The following is a 14,953-nucleotide window of genomic DNA, read 5'->3' as shown; positions in this document are numbered from 1 at the left end:
GACCCTGTTTTTCATAGTTTAGGATGTAGGAATAATAAAAATATCAGCTAATGGGGTATCCTGACTTTTTGATGTTTTAGTTCTTGTCAGACATTTACCATAATGCTTAGCACATGGATATGTGTGTGCACACACATGCACATGCTTGACACTCAAAAAATTGTTCCCTGATATTAACTTTATCAGTGCACGTTGCATCCACCACCAACTGGCTGTTTTGTCACAAACTGATTAAAGCAGAACTGTCAAGTGAGAAACTTCAAAGCCAAAGCATTAAGTGCTTTGAAAAACCAGCACCTGGGAGGATTTGTCTCAGCATCTGTGATTAGAAGGCAGCAAAAAGAGACCTTGGGGACACAGTTCACCCCTTCATGAAGCAGCCATTCAGAACTTTCTCCGAAGGGCTAATGCCTAATCTTCCAAAGACCAGCAAGAACAAGCTTATGGTCTGTTAAAATCAGATTTTTTAAAGATTTTTATTTATTTATTTGAGAGAGAGAGAGAGAGTGAGAGAGCATGAGAGGGGAGAAGGTCAGAGGGAGAAGCGGACTCCCCATGAAGCTGGGAGCCTGATGCAGTCCTTGATCCTGGGACTCCAGAATCAAAATCAGATTGATTGACTCAATACAGTCAGGGAGGACATTCCTCAGGAGTCACAGAATGCTGGTTGCCATGAGGGAGGAGTCTTTTACAAAGTCTGGGCTCTCACTGAAGGAGTCTGAAGCACGTGTATGGAAAGCAGAGGTCAGTTCTGGATTAGAAGCTCTTTCTGAGGGGAAATGAGTAGAAGCAGGGATTAACCAGGACTTGGGCTCTGCCTTATTCAGTTCAAGTTGCTGCAACAAATGATGACAGAGTGGGTGGCTGAAACAGCAAAACATGTACTATTCATTTCAGTTCTAGAGACTGAGAAGTCCAAAAGCAAGATCCTGGGAGATCTGATATCTAGCAAGAGACTGCTTCATTATCTATAGATGCCCATATTTCTGTTGTAGCCTTGCATGGATGACAGCTGGCAGAACAATCTCTCAGGTCTTTTCTCAGAAGTGCTTTTATCTCATGCACAAGTGTTCCAATCTCATGACCTCATCACCTCTCAAAGCCCATACCTCCTGATGGCACTCCTTGAGGGTCAGGGCTTCAACATCTGAATTGGGACAAGACACATTCAGTCCATTAGCAAGTGTTGTCATGAGGACAGCGTAGCTTATCAACTAGGTATCCCCAGGAATCCATGGGACTAGCAAAGCAGAATCTGGGGGCGTCAGTGGTAGGAAAACAGGAGTTCCCCAAGAGACAGTCTCATAGCATTTTACAGAGACAGCATGACCCTTGAGAAACAATCGTTTCCGTGACCCATACACCAGCCTTTATCTATGCCTGTCCTCCCTGCTGGATTCACAGCAAGCCTACTTCTTTCTTTTCCAGTACAAATGGATTTCCACTCTCTGAATCCTGATGAATTTTTGCTCTTTTGCAGTTAGTAGGTTGTCCCTCAGGATTCTGCATGTCTGGATTTGCAATCGTGGAAACTGCCAAAGGTCTAGGGACCTGCGTGGCAGAACCCGGCCTCTACCACTATTGCCCAAGGTAGGGACTCTGGTCCCTTGAGCGTCCTGTGCTGCTGTCAAAGGTCTGTGTGCATTGGCTTATTGTTTTTTTTTTTTAAATGTAATTGCTTATACGTGTGTTTTATCATGCTCAAGTGGCCTTTCTGTGGAAATAGTGGCCAAGCTACACCTAGAAGTCACTGAAGAAAGTTCTAAGAACTCCTGGTTGGTGTGAGGCTAGAGAGAGAGAGAGAGAAAGAGAGAAAATAAATCTGCCTCTCTGCATTTTGCAAGTCCCTGGGCAAAATCTGTTGGCTGTGCACTCCTCACACGGAGATTCCAGGCAGGGAGGCCCTCCTGAGCCTCATCTCCCTGAGTTCCTCCTCCAGGAGCAATCCCTAGTTTGAGACCAGGGTTAGGGAAGGAAGAGCAGCAAAGCAGGGTCCAGAAGGAAGGACTGCCACAGACCATGGAGCACCAGAGGGCCAGGCTGGTACCTTCTCCCTGTTGGGGTACAAATGGGCTCAGCTCAGCAGGTGCAGGGGTGCCCTTGGCCCCTCTGGTGGGCTTTGCAGTGACCCAAACTCAGGAAGAAAAAAGGCTGGCTCAGGTGACTTATTTTTGACTGGGAAGGAGCTGACAGCAATGGAAATAAACAAGTAGGGAATGATGTTGGAAAGTTGGAGGGTTTGTCCTTTATACCTCAGCTTTCTCTCCTATCTTCCCTTGCTCTGTAGTGTGTTCTCAAAGAAGATTTTGGCATGATATTCCTGTTCACTGATTTACTCCTGAGCTGTGTCTTTTCTGCTGTTCAGCTCATCTGGTGAATTCTTTTACTGTAAAAAGTATCTTGCCCTTGCAAGGGCAAGGGCAAGACCTGAGAAATCCCAGAGATTTCAGCTTGCCACCGGCTATTTGGAATGCTGGAAAGGATTCAGAGTAGGGGAAATCGTCTTGGACATCTGAGACCACCCCCACATTCAGCGGTCCCCAGGACACAAACCCAGACCTTGATACTGATCCTGAACCATGCTCTCAACTCAGACCCCTGTGATCCTCGCCACAGTGCTTTCAGATCAGTGCAGCCATGCCCATAGGCACAAACTCTTAAGCCTAGATTCTGTCCTGAGAGGTCTGTCCCCGACGGCCTGGCTCCAATGCCTCAGAGATTGGGGACAGTGAGGAACACCATAGGACTCACCCTGCCACCCTGAAAGGAACCATGCCATTTGGAACTCCAGAAAGGATTCAGAGGAACTGAAATCTGCATTCCTACCTCTGGACACCCCCATATTCAGCAGGCCCCTGGATGCAAACCTGGAGCTTGACACTCACCCTGAACAAATCCCTCGACTGCCCCCTCCCCCAGAAAGATGGACAGAGTGCTGGCAGATTGGGCCTGCCATGTGGTGGGCCCTAACCATAACCTTTGGTTTGGTTCTCAGGATTCTGACCCCAAAGGCCTTGCAGTAGGTGCCCTACAATTTGGGGACACCTGGGCAATCCCAGAGGACTCAGCCTGCCTCCCAGAAGGAAACTGTGCCATTTGGAACTCCGGAAAGGATTCAGAGGAGCAGAAATCTGCATGCCCAGCTGAGGACACACCCACACAGAGCTGACTCCTGGACACAAAGCCAGAGCCAGACACTCACCCTCACCTACACTGTCAACTCAGCCACCCAGACAGCTCCCCATGGGGTCTTCAGGTCAGTCCTGCCATGTCCCTGGTCTCTAACACTAACCCTTGGATGGGTTCTGTAATGATCTCCTCATTTCAGGTTATGTGGTGGTTCTGCAGGACATTGTCCTGGTGTGGGATCAAACACACTGAAGCATCCCGTGTGAAGTGGCAAACGTGGTAAAGAAATGATGGCTGGGGAATCTGAGTGTGGAGACAGCACGTATTTGTGCTGCTATAACAAGCTGACTGCACTTTGAAATCACCGCAGAGGAAATGACTCTTCCAAACATCCATGTTAGCACGACGACACGGAAGCAGAGAGAACATCAGACTTTGGGATGGAGGCCAAGCCGTCCCAGATCCAGGTCACCCAACATGGAGAGGACACATGTTAGCAAGAGACTCGTGGGAGGATTAAATCATGGGCCCCTGTATCTCTCAGGTGCAGTAGAAGCAGTGGATTTGGATTTTCAGTTTTCCCCAACGTTCCACCACAAGCTGGTTAGAACTGTGCAAAAGCAGGAAGGGAAGCCCCAGTAAAGTGGACTGGGGATGCCAGAAGGGGAGGCTGGAAGGGGGCGCCTGGTGCTCAGTGCCCATTACAGACCCCACATTGCAATCCCCCACAGGAGGGACTCACCAATTCCAGGCCCCACCGGGGAAGCCGGAGGTTCATCTCCTGACTTTTTGTAGGAGCTTTGCAGCTCAGCTGGTGAGAATTCTCCATCACCCTGCCTTTCTCCAGGGGACTTTCCTTCAAGCACCCTTCCCAACTTCTTCCTCCTCCATGAAATAATGTTCCTCTCCTTTGTTTCTCGCACTTGCCTGTGATGGGACCGTAGCTTGCTCAGCCCAGACTGCCATTCTCTGCTCTTCCCAAATAAACCCATGCTGCTGGTCAAATAACTGGCAGATGGAGTTTAAGGCAAATCGAACTAATCAATTCAAGAACTTGCAAGGAACAAAATCAATATGCACAAATTAGTGGCACTCCTACGTGCTCGGAAGGAACCATCAGAAAGAGACTACGGAGAACGATCTCATTTACACCTGCATCCAAGACAGCAAGATACCCGGGAGGCCCCTGAACCAAGAAGGTGACAGACCTGTCCTCTGACAGCCCTGCAACAATGACGACAGACAGGGAGGGGGACACACGGAGATGGGGAGGCACTGTGCTCAGGGAAGAACCCACACTGGGAAAATACCTACTCTCCCCAAAACCGTCTACAGAGTCCTCACTCTGGCTCCTGAATTTCAGGACTCGGCACAAGCCTGGAGTGGGTGTGGACACGGGAAGGACCCCGCAGGGCTGAGGTGGGGGGAGCACAAGCACCGAAGCAGGCGGACGCTCCCTGACTGCAGACCATCTGAGGAGCCCCAGGAACCAAATCCGTGAGCACACAAACACAGACGAGGACCAAGGAGCACCCGAGCCCAGAAAGGGGGGACCCCACAGCCCCGCGCACAGCACAGCAGGAGGCCACGTCTCCTCACACAAAACGACGGAAGCCCCAGTGTCTACACAGGGCGCCCTTCCTCGGTGGGGTCCTGAGACCACGAACCCCTTGACAGTCCACTCAGGTGGCTTCTCCTCACCTCCTCCAGCGTCTGGTCCTTAGGAAGTTGGACTGCTGCCAGTGTGGGCGCGTCCTCCACAACGGGTCCGGTCAGTGTGGCTGCAGAGCCACACCCTCCTCAGCTTGTCCTGTCAGAGCGGGAGGCGCCCCACATTCTCCAGAATTCTCCACAGTGGGTCCTGAAGAGGCGGGGCTCTGGTCCCAGCTGTGGCTGCAGCAGCCTGGGCTCAGGGCGGGAGCTGCGGTCTGGCGCCCTCTGCAGGCGGTGGAAGGCAGTGCAGGACTGTGGGAGCTCACCCTTCAGTGGAAGGTCCTGCTCCCTCCCGGGGTCCAGCTGAAGCCATTTCATTCCGGAAATTCAAGCTGCATGGAGCCCAATACCCCCCAACTTCCCCCCAAATAGCTAAGGTACAATGAATTGGAAACAATGTGGAATTACAACAGTCCTTGACCCAAACAGTGGCACTGAACATGGCCCTGATGCAGACCCACACTCTGACCTCAACTTGGTCTCAAGCCTGGACCCTACCCTAATCCAAGACCCTAACCCTAGCCCCCAACCCAAACAATGTTCACAAGAATCAAAAGGTAGAAACTGCAAATATCCATCAATGGCAAGTGCATAAGCAAAGTGTGGTGAAGGGTTTGAATTTGGGTTCAGGTTCAGGTTTTAGTCAGAGTTCTAGATCAGGCTTTGGGTTTAGTGTTAGGGTGAGGATTTAGAGTGAAGGACAAGGGAACAGAGTTATAGTTTAGGGCTTTAAGTTTATGATTTAGGCTTTAAGACTCAGGGCTTAGGGGATAAAGTTCAAGGTCAAATTTGGGGTTTGGCTTCATGCTGAGATTTGGGTTCAGGGTTCATGACTTGGAGGTCTGGTTTAGGGTTTGGGTTCGTGGTTCAGGGCTTCGATTCAGGGCTCAGGTACAGGCTTTGGGTTCCATTTCAGGTTTGGGATTCAGGGTTCTAGTTTGGGCTTTAAGGTCAGCTTAGGTTTCAGCGTTGTTAGGGGTTAAGGTTAGGTTTAGGGATGACACATTTTCTTCGGTTGTCATCATGGACAAAAAAATTCTATCTGAAGTTTCTAAGTCAGAAATGTATTTCATCTGGGGGCGCCTAGGTGGCTCCGCGTGTTAAGCCTCTGCCTTGGGCTCAGGTCATGATCTCAGGGTCCTGGGATCCAGCCCTTCATCAGGCTATCTGCTTGGCGGGGAGCCTGCTTCCCCATCTTTCTCTCTGCCTGCCTCTCTGCCTACTTGTGATCTCTGTCTATGAAATAAATAGAATTAGTAAAAGCTATTATATGATCTTTTACAAACCATTTCCTATCTTTGCATTCTCAGGTGCCAAGACAGACACGGATTATTTAAAACCCTGAAGAGAGTGCTCTTGCATTTAAATTGCCTGTAACCTTCGTGTAATAGATTTATGATTGATGATAGATTTAGTTAAAATATAACTGTTTAAAATATTTTCTCTCAGTAAACGATTTCAACCTATGCTCATTTAAGTAACTTGGTGCATAATCCTTTTTCTATTAAACCATAGTGCAAGGACCAATGCCTCGTTTCCGAGAGAACCCCAAGCTATTTTTCTAGAATGGCCGTATGCCTATATATCAGGCGTCCTGTTTTCACTCCCTTTGTGGAGCACCTACCCTGGAGGTCATATAATAACCAATGACCAAAAACATAAACAAAAAACCCAAACATCCAGGTCGAAGTGCCATCCGTGCCTGGAGAAGAGGAGACTGCTCAGACAGATCCTGGGCAGGCATCTCAGCCCAGGCCTGTGCTTGGGAAGCTGGTTCCTGGCTTTGGGCGCAATCTGGAAGCCAGCAAACTGACCCAAGAGTGCAGCTGGCGTTTAGGATGACGATCTTTTCGCAGCCAGGCCACGCGCGGACACCCGCTCAGGGAGCCAGGCGCTGGCGCTGGCAACGCTCGCAGCCCGCCTGGGCTTCGCCCCGCACCCCAGCCCGGGCCTGGCCTCGGGAAGGAGGGGGGCGGGGGCGGCGCAGAGAAGGGGCTTTGCTAATTTCCAAAGCGGGAAGTGAGCTCGCGGAGGATTCAGGAGGGAGGGGGGCGGGGGCGGGGCGGGAGCGGCCCGGAGAAGGGGCTTTGCTAATTGCAGAGGCCCAAAGTGAGCTCAAGGAGGACGCAGCAGAGAGTCTGGGAGGAGGTGGAGGGGCTGGGGGAGGAGGGGCGCGCAGCGCCAGGGTGCTGTGCTGCGGCCTAGTCGGGACTGCAGGACCCACCGTACTCGCCGTCGGTGCGCTCCCGCGCTCCAGCCTAGCCCCCGAGGCCGCGCTGTCCCGTTCCAGCCGCCTGCTGCCCCTCCCCACCCCATGGCTTCTCCGGAGGACCCTCGGCTCACAGGTAAAGTGACACCGCGCCGCGCCCTCACCTTGAGCAGAAAACGCGGGCCAAGAGCGGGGCGGGCGGGGGGGTGGTGTCGGGGCCCAGCCTCACAGGAACCCCAGGGCACTGGGAACACCCCGGACGCCGCGTTGCACCCTGTCCACCAGGGATCTGGCCAGGGACAGCGCTGCACGAGGTAACCCCCACCCCCCGCCAGTGGGCGGGTTAGCCCCCATGGTTAGGCACCCGCGTGACAGAGCCTCCTGCCATTCCCAGGGCACCCAGAACCCAGAGAGTGAGGCCTTGGGTGCTTTCTAGTGACAGATTCAAGGCAATTCTTCGACTTTTGGACTTCAGAGTTAACATAGTTTTCATTTGTGATTATTATTTTTGGGTGGGGGCCATAGCTTTTCTTTTGACCTATGGTTGTTTTCACTCCCGGTTCTGATGAAGCCCCTAAATCCTAACCCTGTTGAGGACTCCGAAAGCTCTCAGAGCAGCAGTGCTGGGGGACAGTGTGGACACATGGTTTGGTTTCTCCTCTGGCCTGATTCTGTGGCAGCCCTGCTCTGTCCTCCTCAGACTTCAGAACAATATCTGAACAAGTGGAGAAGGGACCAGGGGGTCAGGAAGGTGGCCACCGAAGAGTGACTTCTCTGGAGGGTGGCTGAGCTAGCAAGTGAGCATGTTAGTCCAGCTCTGCCTGCAGTCGGGATGGAGCTGAACAGGGGCCAGGGAAGGGGAGGAGGAGCAGAGAGCTGGGACAAAGGGACCAAAGAGGAGATTCAGATGAAGGGAAGTAATGGGGAGGAAAGAGAAGAAACTCTAGAAGACAGGCATGTAGAAAGGAAAAGGGATGAAGTGGGCATTGGGAAAGGGCACCACCAGAGAAGGAGAGAGGGGAAGGGAAGAGGGAGGAAGAGAGGAAAGGGGAAAGGGAGAAGGGAGGAGTCAGCATGCCAGGGCACCCTGGCATCTGAAGAAGAGGTGGCTGGTCCAGCTTGTCAAACAGGGTGCTCACTCTTTGGTCCCAGTTTCTGCTCCCAGTGCTACTGGGCTTTGCAAGGAAGGCAGGCTGTCTGTCCCCTGGGACCTACTGGAGCCCACTGGAGCCCACAGGAGGGTGGGAGAGGTAAGATGCCACCGGGTCCTGTCCTGAGCTGCTCCCAGCCACCAGCCTCACCACATGGTGCAAGAGGGACCCCAGAACAAAGGAAGGACACAGGCCCGCATGTCTGCCGGTGGCCCTGGGCACTTAGCACATCGCAGTGAACCACACTGCCTCCTCAACCCAGGCTTTCAAAGCCTCCTTCTTTGTTCCTGGCTTTCATGTCTGTAGGAGCATGAGCCAGATCTAACTCATCTCCGACAGACAATTCTGACTCACCCCGTGTCAGATTTTTATGAGTGGCTGTGATAGAGTAAGATAGCAATGCTCCAACAAACGGACTGTTTCCTCCCACTTGACCTCAACAGTCTTATACATTTTCTTAGCGAAAACATCCTGTCTCCTTCCATTAAGCTCATAACGTGGTCTAATAGTATACATGTGCCTTCGTTAGATGCGAAGCGATAAAGAGGTCCTTTTTTTTTTTTTTTTTAATTTTACAAGGTAAAGTCAGTGAACACATCCAACTTGACGAATACGTCTCTAAAATGTCAATCCAGGCAAAGCTCTTTCTGCCTACAGTTTGGAGCCTACGTGGTGACATTTTTAAAATGCTTTCAGTCCCTCAGTGAGGCTCTTAGAAGCTAGCCAGGGCTTACTACGTGCCAGGCACTGTGTCAGGTGTTGGAGCTAAAGGGAAGGAGAGCTTGGAGGCTGGCTGTGGAGGGACATCCATGACACAACCACAGCTAGAAACAGAAGCCAGGGCTAGAAAAGAGAGAGCAGGCTGCATGGAGAGTGTGTACCATGGGGCTTGTGAGCTCCCGAATAAGTGGGAGTAACTGGAGTGGGGAGATGGGGGAGAGGAAGAGGGTCTTCCCATCAATGGGAATCACCTGTGCTTGGAGGCAGGCGCCATGAGGGGTCTCCACAGGAAGAGGGAGGCAGTGTGGTTGAAGGGCAGAGAGATGGGGCAGAAGAGGCATCAGTCAGTTGGAGGGGTATGAAGAGACTGATGGGAGGATTATGGGTGCCTTTGGAGGACTGGAAATTTGTTAGAAGATCAGAGCAGATTTCTATGGAGACAAATGCCAGGAACTGATAGGTCTTTGAAAGGTCACTCTGGCTGCCTTTTGGCAAAGGGGTTGGTAAAAGGCACTTGCAGGTGTGAACACACCAGGTGGGAGGTGAGTGCAGGAAATCAGGTGAGGGAGCATGGGAACTTGGTCCGGGGGTATAGAAGGGAGAATAGCCTTTAAGGAGTTGCACAAATTGGCACCAGCTGTGGCTTCATGACAGAGCTGGCAGGGGGAGGTGGGTGTGTCCTGGAGGTTACAGAAATTACATGAGAAAGGGACGTCTTTTTAGATCTTTTTTTCAACTAGAGGAACTCTCACCTTATTGATAGAATTCCAGAGTGGGAACTGATGGACATGAGGACATCTTTGAAATGTCTGAGTATGTTCTTCGACATCTTTGCAAGTGACGAGGAGACCTTGACCTTAGGAGGCCTCGGCCCTCTTTGTAGCCAAAAAGATTTCACCTACAGATTTGGGCTCTCCCTTTTAAAGTCAAGGAGACAGTCCTTCCAAAGGACACCTCCTATCATTTTACCTTCTTATCATAACTCAAGTGCTGGGATCTCCAAGACCCTCTGTTCCAGGTTGTGAGTATCCACTTTGGCCGGGCTGGTCTTGCCAAGAACACCACCACAGGAAATCTAGAGCCTGTAGTGCTAGTAAGAACATCATCTAAGACTGTATTTGCTGCCCTCATGGCCTCTTCCCACCATGACTCACTGAAGCTTTTTACACATTGTATCCATTAAGCTCTAGTTCCCAAAGCTCATCTTCTCTAGTGCCATTAATTTTTAGGGGACCAGGCAAACCTTAAACTTGTCCCCCTTAATTGGATCCCTGTGCCCACACAATCTCTTTGAATGCCTTTCACCATGATCCTTGAATGAGATCTGAGACCACTGCTGGTACCTAACACCTCTTGGCACCTTGTCTGTTAGGTACTTGGAAGAGGAGGTGGCTATGGAGGTGAGTGGGGATGGGAGTGGGAGGATTTCTCCCTTCACTTCCCTATTTGTTTTTTCAAATAATGGGTTTTGAGGGGGAGGGAAAAGTTAACCAGACCATTTAATTTCCATCTCCCATCCATAAAATGTTTACGACTCCCCACTGGAAGAATTTAGATCTTTCGTTTGAATCTCCAGGAAAATCTCCCAAACCCACACCACCACCATGTGGATTCAGCCATCTTCTGATTCACCTCCAGATTGTCTCCTCCTAACTGCTCAAGCCACAGGTTAAGGGCGAAATGTTCGATGCCCAAGCAATTAAGTGGGGAACACGTTTATCTAAGCAATTGCATGCAGCTCTGTATCTGCATACAGGGGGTCTCTCCCAAGCCTTTCCAACCTCAGCAAAACAAGACAAAGCCCCAGCGATCTGGGGTATATATCATTCATTCATTCCTGGGTTCAACACTCATGGTGGATCCCCACCAAGACAGTGGGAGAGCAAGGACTGGAGAAATCCTGGAAGCTGTAGTCTGAGGAGGATTTCAAATTCAAGTCAGACATGAAAGAAACATCTGGACTCGGTCCTCAGGTACATGCAGTATTCTGAACTGAGGCTAGAACCAGAGACCATTCTAATGAAAGGCCTCTACAGGTGGGCTCTCACAGGTGGGCTCCGACTCAGTTTCCTGTATATTCATTCATGAAATAGCTCTTCGGGTCAACATGCAGAAGAAAACCATTTAATAAAACTGACAATGAGGAGAGGAGACGGTAGCCAGGCTTGTGAATGGGGAGAGAAGAAGAGCCAGGGCAGAAAACCAAGAATCCCTCCCTGCCCTCCTTGCTGCCAGGGAGGTCTGAGGGACTAGTTTCCACCTGGAATCCCAAGTCCACAACAAAAGCAGCGGGGCCACGGCGGGGGGAGGGAAGGGGGTCCTCAGCACGCGTGCGTGGGGGTGCCGAACGATGGGGGCTAGGGCGCCCACTGGCGGGGGGCACCTCGAAAGGCGCTGTCCCCAGCCCGACCCCATGAGGACCCGGTTGGGCGCAGAGTCCGGGGTGGTTCCGGTGCCCTGGAGTTCGCGGGAGGCTGGGCCTCCAAAACCCCCCTCCCCGCCCCCAGGTCCCCCAGGTCGCGTCCTGTGCTCTCTGCTCCAGGTGAGCGCATGGCGCGGTGTCAGTTTACCTGTGAGCAGAGGGTGGTCGGGAGAAGCCTTGGGGCGGGGAGGGGCAGCAGGCAGCAGGAGCTGGACAGGGCAGCCTCACGCGGGAGCACACAGGTGGCGAGTCTGGTGGTCCTGCAGTCCCGACTGGGCCGCAGCACAGCACCCTGGCACTGCGTGCCCCTCCTCCGCCAGCCCCTCCACCTCCTCCCAGACTCTCCACCACAACCTCCCTGAGCTCACTTCCCGCCTCGGCAATTAGCAAAACCCCTTCTCGGGGCCGCTCCCGCCCCGCCCCCCTCCCTCCTGAAGCCTCCACGAGCTCACTTCCCGCTTTAGAAATTAGCAAAGCCCCTTCTCTGCACCGCCCTCGCCTCCTCCCTCCTGAGGCCCTGCCCGGGCTGGCGTGCGGGGCAAAGCCGAGGCGGGCTGCAAGCGTTGCCAGCGCAGCGCCTGCGCTGGGCAGCCTCCTAGCCTGGCTCCGTGAGCGGTTGTCTGCGCGCGACCTGGCTGGGAAAAGATCATCAGTCCTAAACGCCGGCTGCACTCTTGGGTCAGTTTGCTGGCTTCCAGATTGCGCCCAAAGCCAGGAACCAGCTTCCCCAGCACAGACCTGGGCTGAGATGCCTGCCCGGGATCTGTCTGAGCAGTCTCCTCTTCTCCAGGCACGGATGGCACTTCGACCTGGATGTTTGGGTTTTTTGTTTCTTTTTTTTTTTTTTTTTTTTTTTGGTCATTGGTTATTACATGACCTCCAGGGTAGGTGCTCCACAAAGGGAGTGAAAACAGGACGCCTGATATATAGGCATACGGCCATTCTAGAAAAATAGCTTGGGGTTCTCTCGGAAACGCGGCATTGGTCCTTGCACTATGGTTTAATAGAAAAGGGATTATGCACCAAGTTACTTAAATGAGCATAGGTTGAAATCGTTTACTGAGAGAAAATATTTTAAACAGTTATATTTTAACTAAATCTATCATCAATCATAAATCTATTACACGAAGGTTACAGGCAATTTAAATGCAAGAGCACTCTCTTCAGGGTTTTAAATAATCCGTGTCTGTCTTGGCACCTGAGAATGCAAAGATAGGAAATGGTTTGTAAAAGATCATATAATAGCTTTTACTATACGGTATCAGCAATTTATCATAAAGGAGCGGCCTCCGGCTAAAAACTCAGCTTTGAAAAATGTAGAAAAGCAGCAAACGTTTCCATACCCTCCTGGTGACCAGAGGCATGCTTTGTGCCCCTCATCATCTCTTTCGTGGTTTTGAGGCCCATGGCGCACAGTAGTTTAGTGTCTTATTCTCTGGAATAGGCCATTGAAGAAATACCAGGCCCAGAGAAGAAGGTCCTGCTGGGTGTCTGAAGAAACTACAACCTTTTAGATGAAGCTTTCTGGAAAGTTTGTTAGAGGTTTGGTCTGCTCTGAAAGGAATGGAAATTTTTTTTTTAATGATTTTATTTCTTTATTTATTTGACAGACAGAGATCACAAGTAGGCAGAGAGCAGGAAGAGAGAGAGAGGTGGAAGCAGGCTCCCTACTGAGCAGAGAGCCAGACATGAGGCTCAATCCCATGACCCTCAAATAATGACCTGAGCCAAACGCAGAGGATTTAACTCACTGAGCCACTCCAGTGCCCTGGAGGGAAATTTTTTTAAGAGTATTTTCTCTTTGAATTTATTTTGAGGTTTGGTTTGTGGTTCTTTCTGACTTCTCATGAAGATGGATTTATTTCTGAGGTTGGTTGTCAGGAAACGCATATCAAATCGAGCTATCTTGGTAGCAATAAATAAATAAATAAAAGCTCAAGTGTTGGTATAAAGCTATTATGCTTTTCAAAACCCGGAACTATAATTCATGTATCGTGGTCGTTCTTTATCATATCACACAGGAGAGAGGTGGCAGAAACGCACTTTCAGGTTAATTTTTTTACAAGGAAGATTGACTTATGAACCTACTTTGTTATTCCCTTTCATTCAATTTCCCTGTCCATCCTTTTCTATGAATTGTAACGGTATCCCATCATTATTTTTATTGTTGCCAGGTGCTTTGTGTACCATAAAGTGTACGCTATAAATGGGAGTGCTTTTCTTTTTTTTGTAGTTTACAAAAAACTAATATTTTTTAAATTTATTTTTTATTTATTTTCAGCATAACAGTATTCATTCTTTTTGCACCACACCCAGTGCTCCATGCAAGCAGTGCCCTCTATAATACCCACCACCTGGTACCCCAACCTCCCAACCCCCCGCCCCTTCAAAACCCTCAGATTGTTTTTCAGAGTCCATACTCTCTCTTGGTTCAGCTCCCCTTCCAATTTCCCCCACTTCCCTTCTCGTCTCTAACTCCCCATGTCCATGAAAAATGAATTTAAAAACATTCGTCCACCAGAGTACCCAAAGGGCTCCCATATAAACTATCTGTCGTTACATCATGTCATTCTGCTTTCGCTTCTATTGCTGTCCAAACAATGTTTTAAAACATTCTTTAAAATGGGCCTTTTTAACAAGATTTTTAAAAAAGATTTTATTTATTCATTTGTCAGAGAGATTGCACAAGCAGAGGGAGAGGTAGGCAGAGTCAGGAGCAGGCTCCTGGTAAGCAAGAAGTCCGATGGCGGACTCGATCCCAGGATGCTGGGATTATGACCTGAGCTGGAGGTAGACAATCAACCAACTGAGCCATCCATGTGTCCCTGAAATGGGCATTTTTGACATTTCCTGATAGCACCTACACACTCATGAATCTCAGACTCATGATATATGGGGCTAGTGGACCTGACAATCATGGAGTCAAGCATGCTGGATTTGACTCACGGGCCTGTCACTGTGAATTTGGGTGGCTTACTAAACTTGCTACATATAAACCCAAGCATGTAAGAATTTGCAGGATTGTGACAGTTCAGTGGTATAATGTATACATAAAAATACCTAAACCAGTGTCTCTCACAGTGTAGGTACAAATATACCAGCTCCCTTCCTGCCTTCATTCTGTCCTTGGAATTCCGTCCCTTGGGAGAAGTTCCTACTGCCTTTGTTACAAGAAATGAATGATATTTACTACACTGTTGGTTCATAGAATGGATCAATACATTGAGTGATAGTATTAACATACTTCTTGAACTGCCCATTGCCCCCCAAGCACCAAATAAAATGTCATGCTCTGGGGAAACCAAAGTGAGAGGTCCCCAACTTTTAGGAGTTATGGACAGGAGAGAGATGCAAATACTGTGTCAGTGTAGAACCAGGGTAACTAATGTTTAAACCAGGAAGAGAATGTGTGTGGAAGAAAGGCACTGATGATGTATAAAGCCATTTGGCTGGGTGGTGACTACCCTCAGACTGACAATTTGCCATGAAAGCTTCCAGGCAAATTTGAGATCTTTATTAGTGACAATATGGCTATAGCCTTAAGGGGAAGAAAAAAACCAAAAACCAAAAACCAAAACACACATACACACAAACTGTTGGTCTTGTGTC

General features: G+C 50.0%; 1 long non-coding RNA gene across 1 annotated transcript; it reads right to left on the bottom strand.

The window, feature by feature from the left end:
• Window positions 1–492: 492 nt before the first annotated feature.
• Window positions 493–5,912, bottom strand: LOC131808264 (uncharacterized). Its single transcript, XR_009344757.1, has 2 exons — window positions 4,831–5,912; window positions 493–1,147 (listed from the first exon to the last, which is right to left on the bottom strand). It is a non-coding gene; the product is annotated as an uncharacterized LOC131808264 (long non-coding RNA).
• Window positions 5,913–14,953: the final 9,041 nt, after the last annotated feature.

Source organism: Mustela lutreola, chromosome 9, assembly GCF_030435805.1.
Source record: "Mustela lutreola isolate mMusLut2 chromosome 9, mMusLut2.pri, whole genome shotgun sequence".
Classification (NCBI taxonomy): domain Eukaryota; kingdom Metazoa; phylum Chordata; class Mammalia; order Carnivora; family Mustelidae; genus Mustela; species Mustela lutreola.
The sequence above is the reverse complement of the archived record's forward strand: the minus strand, read 5'-3'. Positions and strand labels throughout refer to the sequence as shown.